Source organism: Scyliorhinus canicula, chromosome 3 (assembly GCF_902713615.1).
Source record: "Scyliorhinus canicula chromosome 3, sScyCan1.1, whole genome shotgun sequence".
NCBI lineage: Eukaryota > Metazoa > Chordata > Chondrichthyes > Carcharhiniformes > Scyliorhinidae > Scyliorhinus > Scyliorhinus canicula.
The window spans coordinates 75,492,521-75,505,033 of NC_052148.1; the positions used below are offsets into that span (position 1 = coordinate 75,492,521).

General features: G+C 48.3%; 1 protein-coding gene across 2 annotated transcripts in view; it reads left to right on the forward strand.

Moving 5' to 3' along the window:
• The first annotated feature begins 332 nt into the window (after window positions 1–332).
• The window catches only part of LOC119962748 (long-chain-fatty-acid--CoA ligase ACSBG2-like), a 211,018-nt gene continuing 198,837 nt past the window's right edge, over window positions 333–12,513 (forward strand). For both annotated transcript variants that reach the window (XM_038790762.1, XM_038790763.1), the window contains exon 1: window positions 333–657. The gene's annotated coding sequence lies outside the window, so the exon portion shown is untranslated. The remainder of the gene's footprint in view (window positions 658–12,513) is intronic.

Here is a 12,513-nt window from a genome sequence, read left to right on the forward strand (position 1 = left end):
CATCTATCAAATCATGAGGCAGCAGGATTGGCATTCCTGATTATTTCATTCGGAGAACTGTTAAGATTCAGAACGTGAAAGGGAGCCTGAAGGGAAGTTGGAAAGGTAGTTGAGAATCTGGAACTCGCAGGATTATCCACAGAGGCAGGCGGGGCCGAATGACCTCCTCCTGTTGCTGCAGCTTTCGATCATTCTTTGTTACACATTAAATCCGTTGTTTGTTACATCGTTACAGGGCCATGCGTGGAAAAGGTGACGTCCGGCGGCTAATTGTAACGTGCTGCCACGCCCCAATCCCCTGTGTTTCGGGTAAATGCTGCGTATTAGCCGCGCCGACAGGTGGAGGTGGAGGGGTAGGGCCGGTGCTACCCCAGGACTTCGGGCCCTGCAGCAGGTATATCACAGCGTCTGGAATTTGGCCCGGAGCTCGCGCGTCAACAAAGAGCAGAATGTGATTGGCAGCTGTCCCCTGGAGCTGCTGATTGCGGTGAGAACCTGGACGCCACTGTCTGCTAATCGGAGATGTTGCTGCGTTTTGATAGATATACACGCATATAAAAGTTTTAAAAGTAGCCAATCTTCCAAGAAGTTGGAAATTATTTTTTAAATCAGATTTGTGTTCAGTTTGAAGTTTGTGTACAAGCTCAGCTAACTGAGGTAAGTTTTTGTTTATTTTTCCTCGCCTCAGTTCCTGATACTTTCTTGAATTTTGTTCTCCCCCCCCCCCCCCCCCAATCTATCCCCTTTTTGGGGCAAGGCAGCTATGTACAGTATAGGAACAAACCCCCCATCACCGCTACCTCCGTTGTGCTTAACGAGTTTTATTTGAGTTTATCTGAATTTTATTGTTTTCTTATTAAAGTTTAAAATGTCAGCTGTTAAACGTTTTAAATGTTTGGATGGCTTTGAAAGCAGGTGATATTGAGTTTCCCAATGACAATCCATTGGGGGAAAAAGGACCCCGGCCATTAATTATAAATAATGGTGCTTGCATCTCTATTTTTTCAGTCACTGTTGAATCAGAAGTAAAGTCTCACGTGGGGCTGAGATATGACCGACTGATGGACTAATTTTTTAATCAGTGCATTTTTAATCCAAGGAACCTCCCACTTTGCATATAATATGGGAATTGGTGTGTGTTTTGTGTTACATTCTTTTCATAGAATTTACAGTGCAGAAGGAGGCCATTCGGCCCATTGAGTCTGCACTGGCCCTTGGAAAGAGCACCCTACCTAAGCCCACACCTCCACACTATCCCCGTAACCCCACCTAGCCTTTTTTTGGACACTTAAGGGCAATTTAGCATAGCCAATCCACCTAACCACATTTTTGCACTGTGGGAGGAAACCGGAGCACCTGGAGGAAACCCATGTAGACACAGGGAGAACGTGCAGACTCCGCAGACACAGAGAGTGACCCAAGCAGGGAATCGAACCTGGGACCCTGAAACTGTGAAGCAACTGTGCTAACCACTGTACTACCTTTTGATGGCCTTCCATTAGTATCTGATGTTGCGCTGTGAATTAAACACTAATCCTCGGCTACAACATTATTCTGGATGTTTGTGTGGGTGGTGGGTGGGGGGCGGGGGGGCGGGGGGGGGGGGGAGGGACTGCTGATCAGAAGATACCTGTTGCTGCAGCTTTAAAAACCCGTCTTCATGTCATTTTGCAAGTTCCCCCCCCCCCTCCCCTCAAATACAGGAGGAGAGTAAGAATTGGAAGAGTTGCCACGGAGATGTGTACACAAAGGAAATCTGTTTTGATGCAACTTATGGCACTGCATTTTACATTTTATAAGTATATGTTGGTGTCTCTTTAAAATTACACTTGAGTAGTAAAGTTGAAATTCAAACTTGGTAGTTGGAGAATTAATTCATCAAAACTAGGATAACTGTATAGTGAATATTAGCTTTCAATTATTTTAGAGAGCTTCTGATTTATTGTAATGTTCACTCTATCCGGTTAAACTCTGTGCCCTGGTGAGACTTTTGCTTTTTCTCTGCACGTAAAAATAATGTGATTTTCTTTTTGTTTGTAGAAATGGCAGTTTTACTTCACCAAGATTTGAAAACATGGTACAGAATTCTGTGTTTGCATAACCATCACATTATAAAAAATATGGGCTGGATTCTCCAATAATGGGGCTATGTCCCCACGCTGGTGTTTCATTGTAGATTTTCCTTAAAAGTCCAGAGTGATTCTCCTACCTGCAGGGGGCTAGCATGGCCCCACAGTTCCACTCGCAGCTCTGGCTGTGGATACGGGGCCCTGCACTTCCGGTTGGGAGCCCGCGCATGCGCATGGCGGCGCCCACCCCATGCAACATGGCGGACTGACACCACGGACAATGATGAACGAAGTAGGTCCCTCCGAGATCGCATGCGCCTGTGGTCGGTGCCGCCCGATCATTTGCCTGGCCATCTGTGAGGCCACCCCTGGGTGAAGGATCCCCCCCCCCCCCCCCCCCCCCCGCCAACCAGGGCGGCTGCGGGCCACCCAACGATCCCAACAGCCGATAGGTGATTAGAACCACATCGTCGGGAACACGGCCAGCTGCACTCAGAGAACCCCGGGGGGGAAGGGGGGCTCTATCAATAGCCCCGTACCCTCGTCATGTCCACCACGCGTGCCGATTCTCCGTGGACAAAACGTGATTTTGGCGTGAAGGCTGGGAGAATCCCACCCCTGGTTCCTAGCATTGGTTTGATAACCTTGACATTATGTACAAAACTTGGGTGGAGGGGAAAAAGGTGCTTCTAAATGCAAATTCAAGACAACCATTGCTTCCACAAGGGAAATGGAGCTTTGTCTCACTTCAACATGCAATCTTTTTGCTTTGCGTTTATTCGTATGATTTTTGAACCCAGTCAGTGTTGCAAGTGTAAAATGGAATCATGTGTTGCATACTGAAAGCAGCTCTTTTTATGGGAGGGGTGAATTTGATATGGGCAATTGGATTCAAATGAAGGTGGCTTGCTTTGTTTATTATTGCCCATGGAAACAACATAGTTTAAGGTTAGCTACTTATTACTACAGAGCTGTGACAAGGAATTGCAAGGGTCCCAACTCTATCTTACCCCCCCCCCAGGAGTTCCATGACACAACCCTTCATTTCTTGTCATTCAGCCAACTTTTTAACAATGACCCTTAGTGCGAACAGAAGGAAGGACAGGCATGATTGAGAATTAGTCAAACTTTGCCTCGTGCAACAGGCTCTTTTTAAAAATAAAAATAAAAAATGCAGCAGTCAACAAGTTAATGCAGTCGAAAATGGAAAACTGTAGACATCGGGAAAAATGAACAGAGAAATATGCACACTATCTTCCTATGTGCTACCTTATTGACTTTGCAGGGAGCACTTGTAGTCTCAGCTCCTATTCACTTTTCAAGAAAACAGAAATTATGAGCATCATTAGGCCATTTACCCTCTTGAGCCTGCTCTGCCATTTAATAAGATCATGGCTGATCTGATTGTGCGGTCTCAACTTCCACCTTTTTTTATGCCACCCTATAATCCTTGATTCCCTTGTTGATCAAAAATCTAACTGACTTGAATATATTCAATGACTCAGCCTCCATGACTCTCTTTTCAATTTTTTTGCAATTAAGGGGCAATTTAGCGTGACCAACCCACCTAACCTACACATGTTTGGGGTTGTGAAAGTGAGACCCACGCAGGCACGGGGAGAATGTGCAAACTCCACACAGGCAGTGACCCGGGATCGGACCCGGTGTGGTGAATGTATTGTATTAACCATTCACCATGTATTACGCTGTTGCCCATGTGGGCTCCACCTATGGACCATTGTACGATATTGCATAGGATTTGTCACGTTGGTGCCCTTGTGGGCTCCGCCCCTGGCTCCGCCCCTGGCTCCGCCCCTTAAGGGGAGGTATAAAGAGCAGCAGCTCTGTAGGCGGCTCTCTCTAGCAGATCAGTCGCAGGCAGGCTCTGTTCTATTCGATTAAAGCCACAGTTTATATCTACTCTCGCGTGAACTGATGGTTGCATCACCCAGGTCCTCGGCGGCATGAGGCAGCCAGTGTTAACCACTGTGCCCGCCCCCTCCCCACAACTCTTTGAGGAAGAGAATTCCATTGGCTTATGACCCCCTGACACTCTTTTCTTTAAAAATAATTTTTATTCAAAAATACAAAATACAAAAACAATAAATTAACAAGAAAAAGAAATAAGCATAGAACCATGAAAACAAATCCCCCCCCCCCCCCCCCCCCCCCCCCCCCCCCCCCCCGGGTTACTGCTGAAGTTAACCACCCTCTAATGCTCCTCCAGGAAATCAAGAAAAGGCTGCCACCGCCGGAAGAACCCTTGCACCGACCCCCTTAGGGCAAACTTGACCCTCTCCAGTTTAATGAACCCAGCCATGTCGCTGATCCAGGATTCTGGGCTCGGGGGCTTCGCATCCCTCCACTGTAAAAGAATCCTGCGCCGGGCTACCAGGGACGCAAAGGCCAGAATGCCGGCCTCTTTCGCCTCCTGCACTCCCAGCTCTGATGCTACCCCAAACATTTTGAGCACCCAGCCCGGTTCCACCTTGGAGCCAACCACCATTGACAAGGTCCCCGCCACCCCCTTCCAAAAGCCCTCCAATGCCGGACACACCCAAAACATGTGGGTGTGATTTGCTGGGCTCCCCAAACACCTGCCACAAACTGGTTCCCCCGTATCGGGGACCAAACTGAGGCCTTCACTCTTTCTCCCCCCCCCCCCCCCCCCCCCCCCATGCCGCCTCCACTGCCCCCAGATTTTGAGGGTAGCCACCACTACCGGACTCGTAGAGTACCTTGCCGGGGGGAGCGGCAACGGCGCCGTCACCAGCGCCTCTGAGCTCGTGCCCATACAGGACGCTGCCTCCATCCTCTTCCATGCGGCTCCCTCCCCTTCCATCACCCACCTCCGAATCATTGCCACGTTCGCAGCCCAATAATACCCACACAGGTTGGGCAGCGCCAATCCACTCACTTCCCTACCTCGCTTCAGAAATACCCTCCTCACCCTCGGGGTCTTCTGCGCCAACACAAACCCCGTAATACTCCTGCTGACCCTCCTAAAGAAAGCCTTCGGGATCATGATGGGCACGCACTGGAAGAGTAACAGAAACATCGGGTGCACCGTCATCTTAACCGACTGGACCCTGCCCGCTAGGGAGAGTGGCAACACATCCCACCTCTTGTACTCCTCCTCCATCTGCTCCACCAGCCTCGTAAAGTTTAACCTATGCAGGGCCCCCCAGCTCTTGGCTATTTGGACCCCCAGGTATCTGAAGCTCCTCTCTGCCCTTTTCAGAGGGAGCCCCACTATCTCTTTCTCCTGGTCCCCCATATGCACCACGAACAGCTCACTCTTCCCCACATTGAGCTTATAGCCAGAGAAGTCTCCAAACTCCCCGAGAATCTTCATCACCTCCGGCATCCCCCCGCCGGATCTGCAATGTACAACAATAAATCATCCGCGTACAACGACAGCCGGTGCTCCTCCCCCCCCCCGCCCCCCTGCACAATTCCCCCTCCAGTTCCTCGATTCCCTCAGTCCCATGGCCAGGGGCTCGATCACCAACGCGAACAGCAGGAAAGACAAGGGGCACCCCTGCCTCGTCCCCCGGTACAACCGAAAGTCCTCCGACCTCCTCCCGTTTGTCACCACGCTCGCCACCGGAGCATTATACAACAGCATCACCCACCTAATAAATCCCTCACCAAACCCAAACCTCCTCAATACCTCCCACAGGTAGCTCCACTCCATCTTGTCAAAGGCTTTCTCCGCATCCATCGATGTCACTATCTCCACCTCTCTGTCCACTGCCGGCATCATTATGACGTTGAGAAGCCATCACACATTGACGTTCAACTGCCTCACCTTCACAAAACCCGTTTGGTCCTCGTGAATAACCTGTGAGACCACCTCCTCCACCCTCCTGGCCAGTATCTTGGCCAGCAGTTTCACGTCCACATTGAGGAGCGAGATCGGCCCATAAGACCCACACTGGAGGGGGTACTTATCTCGCTTCAAAATCAATGAAATTAATACCCTGGACATCATCGGGGCAGGCCCCCCTCCCTTGCCTCATTCAAGGTCCTCACTAACAGCGGGCCCAACAGGTGTGAAAACTTCTTATAAAATTGCACCAGGAACCCATCAGGCCCCGGTGCCTTCCCTGACTGCATACTCCACCTGGCACTCTCAAGCTTGCCAACTCCATTATGGAGACAGGCTCATCCGCTGCAATTTTCATGGAGCCGGGCGAGGTGTTTAAAGAGTGATGATTCCTGAGCTATGGCATTTCTATGACCATTGGACCACTATACACTTTTTGGAACCAATAGCAACAATAGGGTATCTGCTATGTTTAAAAAAATATATATATTTTCACGACAGCCCAATAAAAGTATCAATCATCAAGACACTTTTTAAAGTATCAGAAACTGCAAGCTCCTGAAACCTCTTACCCTTGTGTTGCAAAATTAAAAGCAGAATCAAAGAGCCAGCCCTCTTAAGTAAGGTTTTCTCTGGGGTTCAGGTGTTTTAATCGAGTAATGGGTATCTTGATTTTTAGCCAGGCTTCAGAACTTGCAATAGGGGGCATGAAGGACTATGGGTTGCTCGGCATTGCTTTGCATTGGGATTTTGAGAGGCCATGGGGGCCAGTTGCATAGCTTATCAGAGGTGCCATGGAAGTTGGGTTTGGGGGGGGGGGGGGGGGGTGGAGAAATAAGGTGGCATAGATGGAGCATGGGAAATGTGTGCAACTTGTGAGGGGAGATCTCTGAAAGACCCTTCTGTTTTTATTATAACGAGAGCAAAGTTCCACAGCTCCGAGGTGGGCCTTTTCCACATCCCTCAAACATCGCAGTCACCTGCACAGGATCCATGACCAAGTTTGCCCCACCCCCAGATCGCCAGATTGTCTACCTTCTCCTGAAGCCGCTTCTGGGTATCTCGCATCACCCCCATCTCCGCCACCAACGAAGCAAGCTGCTCCTCATGCTGCCCCACCGTCTCCTCCACCTTCTGGTTGAGATTCCAACCTCATCTCCACACGGCCGATCCCCGCCTTGAGCGGATCCACCATCCTCACCAGGTTTTCTAGAGTCTCCTTCCTCTGCTGGGTGAATTTCTCATTCAGGAGGTGCACCAGCTGTCCCATGAGTAGCTGAGATAGTAGGGCTGGTCCTTTACCCTCTGCCATCTTCCCGTGTCCAACAGCTCCTTTCACCGAAAACCACTTCTGGTCCATGAATCCATCCAATGGTGGAATAAACTATTCCTCCAGCACTCCAGCACCTTTTTCCACTGAAACATCCGCCCGTTAATTGGGGAATTAGCACTGTCACAAGCGGGAGCTACCGAGGGCGGGATTCTCCGCTGGCGGGATTCTCCGTTTTGCCACTGCCCAGGGGTTTCCCGACGGCATGGCTGCCCCACAAGGGGAAACCCCATTGACCGTCTGGTGTAACAGAGAATACCGCCAGTGGGTCGGGGCAGAAATGTGGCGTGGTGGGGTGGAGAATCTAGCCCCCCAATGCCGTGACCACTCACACCATGGCTGCAACTGGAAGTCCCGTGGAGTGCTTATTCGAAGGGTCGGTGCAGACTCGATGGGCTGAATGGTCTCCTGCATTGTAGGGATTCTATAATTCTATGAACTGCTCTCAATACAGTTCAGTTAAAGATCTGTCTGTGGACATACCAGCAGTTTATATCCAGCTTTGACTGGGGGAAGACCAAAAGCAGCTGATAGATTTTCCTGTGAAGAGGATAGGCACTTTGAACAGCAAGTTGAGACAGACAGGAGTTTGCAGCTGGTTCTTGAGGGATATTGCTTTCTCCAAGTGGACTATCCAGACATCTCTGTGCAGCAAGTATTCCTGTGTGCTAATTGTGTTTTTAAAAAAAAATTTAGAGTACCCAATTATTTTTTCCAATTAAGGGCAAGTTAGCATGGCCAATCCACCTATCCTACACATCTTTGGGTTGTGGGGGTGAAACCCATGCAGACACGGGGAGAACGTGCAAACTCCACACGGACAGTGACCCAGGGCCACGATTCAAACCCAGGTCCTCGGCGCCGTAGGCAGCAATGCTAACCACTGTGCCACCGTGCTGCCCTTGTGCTAATGGTGTTATAAAAGTGGATTGGGATCAGAGATGTTTCTATTATTTGATTGGAAGTAAAGATAGCAGTTAATGGTTATTGTGTCACTGCATTGTGTCCGGCATTGTAATAGGTAGTGTGCATCTCCTGTAGGAGAGGTTCCCTGACTTGTGGTGGAATGACGACTCACGGCCCCCACAAGACCATGCCATCCTCGCGGCTTAATTCGTCTCGATGCGTTAAGTAGGGCCTCATACTTTGGGTCTTGTCATGGTGCCATTCGGTTTGTATCGTCTTCTTAGCTTGTGACAATATTGAATCCCTTTGGGTCCAGGCCCGGAAGCAGCCAGCTGACACTGGCTGTGTCCAAATATTCAGTGCTAATATGATCTGAGGCATCGTTGGAGATGAAACACTTTTCAGAAGGGGACCTCAACTCAAAGCATCAGCATTTCAAATCTGTGCGCCAGATTAGTACTGGAAAGTACAGTAGTAGGCCACTAGCAGCAAGACCAACATTGTACTCTTGCTGAGGGTATCAGGGGAGTTGGTGTATTTTCTCTGGAAAGGCCCGGCAGCAGCTTGTGGCCGGTAGTTATAACAAACCAGCGGCAGTAGACATTTTGGTGGAATATTTTCATACCATGTATAGCTGCTCGGCCCTCCTTCTCAATCTGAGCACAGTTTCGCTCCACTTCCAAAAGGATCCTCTCGAGATAAAGGTTATGGGCTGCTCAGAAACATCCTTCATCCTGTGGGACAACATTGCCCCAATCCCGTAAGGAGATGCATTGCATGTGATGATTATTGGTTTTCCAGGTTTGAAGGTGACTAAAAGATTTGAGAATTGTAAAGTTATTTAAGTTGGAATCGTTATTTTGCCAAGTTGGAATCTTTCTTCTGTGGCTCTCTCCATTGCCACTGTTGATGTTTCCTCAGGACTTTATGCAGTGGAGCTAATGTTGTGGCCAGATTTGGAATACATCTGCCCAAATCATTTTTATGCCGAGGAAGTGACTTTCTTGGAAGCTAGGACCCCACAGATAGCCCTGGCTCTCTCCTCAAGGGGATGTAGACCCCTGATGTCTACTGAAACCTAGATACGTTACTTCTCTGGCCTGGATTGTATATATTTTTGAGTTTGAGGCAGACACCCGAATCCCAAAATCTTTCAGTACCTTGTCGGGGTGGTAACGGTGATTAAGACATCATCAAGGTATACCATTACCTTCGAGATACCTTGAAGGAGATTGTCCATCTTATGTTGGAAAATGGCAGAGTCCGTCTCTATTCCACATGGTAGCTTTGTGTACTGAAATAGGCCGTTATGAGTAGTTATCGTGACGTACTTCTGGGACTTATCAACTCTAATTGGAAGTAGACGTAGCTGAGGTCCAATTTTGAATAGTTAAGGCCTCCCATCAGCTTGGTGTAGAGGTCTTCAGTCCTGGGGATCAGGCACATATCCAGCCTGATTTATTGTTAACTGGTAATCCCCGCAGATTCTTATAGATTATTTCAGCGGGCAGCATAATCAAAGACCCCTCCCACCCGGCTTACTCACTCTTTCAACTTCCTCCATCGGGCAGGAGATACAAAAGTGAGAACACGCACGATCAGACTCAAACAGCTTCTTCCCCATTGTTACCAGACTTTTTAAACGACCCTCTTATGGACTGACCACATTAACACTACACCCCTGTATGCTTCACCCGATGCCGGTGTTATGTAGTTACATTTGTACCTTGTGTTGCCCTATTACGTATTTTCTTTTATTTCCTTTTCTTTTCATGTACTTAATGATCTGTCGAGCTGCTCGCAGAAAAACTCTTTTCACTGTACCTTGGTACATGTTACAATAAACAAATCCAATCCAGTTTGAGGACGGGGACTATGGGGGTTGCCCACCTGAGAACTGAACTTGTTTGATGATGTCCAGTTCTTGGAAACGCTTCAACTCAGTTTCTAACATTGGTGCAAGCAGAAGGGACTGGTCTCTCCCTAAAAACTCTGGGTGGTAAGTCTGGGTTGATATTAACTTTGGAATTCATGCCATTGATCTGGCCAAGATTGCTGTTAAAAGCAACCTAACTTGCAGGGCAAAATAAATTCCAACCAATTAAGTTGATTTGGTATAACCAGTCCCTTTCCAGACCTCATTAGTTGCTAGGATACCGGACAGGAACCAAAATATTTTGATTTCTAAGACTGTGATGACAGGATACTTTGCCCCCGGGGTGACTCCACGCACAAATAGGGATATAGTGTATTAAAACAAACTTTATGATATTTTTATGTTAGTAATAAAGAAAATGGCTTACAATTATCAGTTAACAATGCCAATGACAATATAACACTAAATCCTAACTGTAATATTTTATCTCTACTCTAGAAAAACCCATCCCAGGTCAAAATCCACTTTTAAATACACTTGGCAAACTCTGGAATACTTGCTGTAAAGGGATGTCTTGGATAAACCACTTTGAGAGAGAAGTCCTCCAGAAAACTGCTTGCATATTTGTGCCTGTGTCAAACTACTATTTACTCTGCCAGCCTTTTCAGAAACTGTTCTGTTCACAAGCAAAGCTTTTTTTAACTAAACTGCTTTGAGAAAAGAAACTAGCCTGCTCACATCCCGATCTAGACTGAACTCAACATCTGGCTGCTTCAGTCCCTGGCTCTTCCTATTAACTACATCATTTTACTAAGGCTAAACACAGGGGCTGGATTCTGCGTTAACCCCAGTGTAGAATGTGTCGACTTTCACAATAGTAAATTCGGCACTGGCCCTCAAAGATTCCCGTACCGATGAAGGGCTAGCACCGGCGTTGACTAAAACTCCTGCAGCCTGCGCCGAGAATGGGTGGGTCCGGGCTGTGGATGCGCACGGCTGACGACCTGCACCGGTTGCGCTGTACAACATGGCACCGGCCATGTGCGTAACCTAAACCGCAAATCGCCGCCTACTAGCCCTAGCAGACGCCCCTCGGCCAGTACCACAGATCCTGGCCCAGTGTGGTGGCACTGGACACAGTCTGCAGCTGGCACGCTGGCTCAGACCATACATGTTCTGCACCATTGGGAACTCAGCCTATCGGGAGCGGAGCATCGTGGGTGGGCCGGCCGATGATGCACCAATGGCGCTGAAACTTCACATGTCATGATGACGCCATTTTGGAGGGCGCACAGCATGGCGGACCAGCATCAAAGCAGCGTCGGCCCTGAATTCGATGTCTGAGCCCATTCTCAGCCTGATCGCCGAACACAATTTTGGCACCGGGCTATGGAGAATCCTGCCCAATGTCTCTATGTACCCCTGAGGGAACTGTCTTCATACAAAATATTATTTTCCCATCAGACCAACTTTTACGATGCTTTAATTGCATTCTTCAAGTCACAAAGTCTGGTTGGCTTGCGAACCAGAATAAAAAAAAAAAATCACTACTTCAGCAGTCATAATGCACCAATGTAGGCTTTTAACCCTTACAGCACCAAATGCATATAATCCAACACATCTGAAATTCCTATATTCAGCACACTGAGGCTGGGTCAGTGCATTCCTACAACAACTAAGGGTAGATTGGCCGCTTGCTCTTTCTAAGACTGTATAGAGTTGGTGGTTCCAAGGATTTTTAGTACTTTCCCATGTATAAGTCGATAGCTTGTCCTTGGTGCTACTCAGATTTAGGATTTAATTGAAGATCTGCTCCCCCACAACTGTCACTGAGACCTGGTGTTGACTTCCATTTTCAGTGGCTTACAATTTGCATTCTAGGATTTTGATAGGGGACATCATCGTCACCTGGACAACATTCAGGTGGTACATTGTATGCTCCTCCTCAGAGATCATCCCCACTTGGTGACACGGCTTTGTGGACTGTTGCTTGTGGGTGTTTTGTTTACATTCACGGGCTCTGCTTTGCGCGCCTACATGCTTGAATATGGCCTCCGCAATTGCATTAGAAGCATACACACACATGGAAACTCTCTTGGGGATGCTCCCCATCCCACCCTGCAAAGGTAGCAGTCCTTTTCAGCCCTGGGTTGAAGGCCTATTCTATTCCCTGGCTTTCGACTTCAGTCCGGTACCGAGAAACGCCTGTTGCTCCTGCTTCGTGGCCATGCCACCTCCTCCTTGATTAACTTTTCCTTCGGCCATGTTTTAGTGCTCACTCGCATCTTTATCGGCTCACTGAGTCGCCTAGCGAATTTGATTACTTTTTCCAGCATGATTGTGGTCTCATCCAACAGATTCTTTTGGATATTGCGATTGTTGATCCACAAACTGGACGATTACAAAGCATGTAGTTTACAAAGCATGTAGTTAAGCGCAGTCCCAAACTTGCAGAGCTCAGCCAGCTGGCAAAGCCTGTCTATGAAAACCGTGATGGACTCCA